This window comes from Gymnogyps californianus, chromosome 11 (genome assembly GCF_018139145.2).
Source record: "Gymnogyps californianus isolate 813 chromosome 11, ASM1813914v2, whole genome shotgun sequence".
In the NCBI taxonomy this organism is placed as follows: domain Eukaryota; kingdom Metazoa; phylum Chordata; class Aves; order Accipitriformes; family Cathartidae; genus Gymnogyps; species Gymnogyps californianus.
This window is the reverse complement of record NC_059481.1, coordinates 12,882,293-12,883,281: the sequence shown is the minus strand read 5'-3', so window position 1 is coordinate 12,883,281 and position 989 is coordinate 12,882,293.

Genomic DNA, 989 nt, shown 5'->3' with positions numbered 1-989 from the left:
GGAGCCTTTCACCGCCGCCGGCTCCCGGAGAGGCGCCACTTCCTCTTCCGTCCGCCGCGGCCGATGGGGGCGGCTGCTGCTGCTGCTGCCGGCGCGGCCACCGGGAGGCCGCGGCCCGCCCTTCGCCTCCGCCGCGGGGACGCCCGGCCCCCGGCCGCAGGGCGGCGCTCCCGGCGGGGCGGCGGCGCGGGGACGAGCGCCCTTGTCCCGCCGGCTGCTGCCGGGCTTGCAAGGCCGGGCCGAGGCTACCCGGGGAGGCGGCCGGGTGGGTGCGAAAGGTTCTATGGCGAGGAGAGCCAGGACGGCCCACGCGTGTTCCTGCTGGCAGCCGGGGCTGTCCCTTGCCCCCCGTGTTTCCTTTTGCCTTGTTCTGTCGCTGTGGTTTTCTGGGTGGTCAACAGCTGTCAGCTTGTCGGGTTTTCCACCTAGCAGCTCCAAGATGCACGGGTTTTAGGCACTTAAATGCTACCTGAAACCCTTCTCAGCCATTACAAATAAAAGGAAACGGTTGGTTTTGCCCCACATCTCCCGAGACAAAGAAATCTGAGTGTTTCACCTTGCTCTTTCGGGGTGATCAGACACACACACAAAGCCATGGGGGAGAGGTACGGTGGCAGTAGCAGTATGCCTTAAGTGAGAGCAACAAGTACAAGAAACAGCAAAACATGACCTATAGCAAAAGGTTGAGGGAGTTGCATTGTTTGCGCTTAAAAAAAAAAAAGACCATTTCAGAGATGTCTTCCAGGCTTTCAAAGCATTAAAAGGGCTGTGATGCATCAGATGCAAGAGCCAGCAATGATTTGCAGGAAGGAGATAGACTGAAACAGCTCCGTGATTTACCAGCTAAGGAAGTTGTGCAACATCTTTCACTGGAGGTTTTCAAGCACTGGTTATGCTGTCCCCTCCTGCCCCCCCTTCCCGAAGGGCTGGGGCCTGCCTCAGGGCCAGCGTGCACAGGGAAGTGGAAGAGGCGAAGATAAGAAAGATTA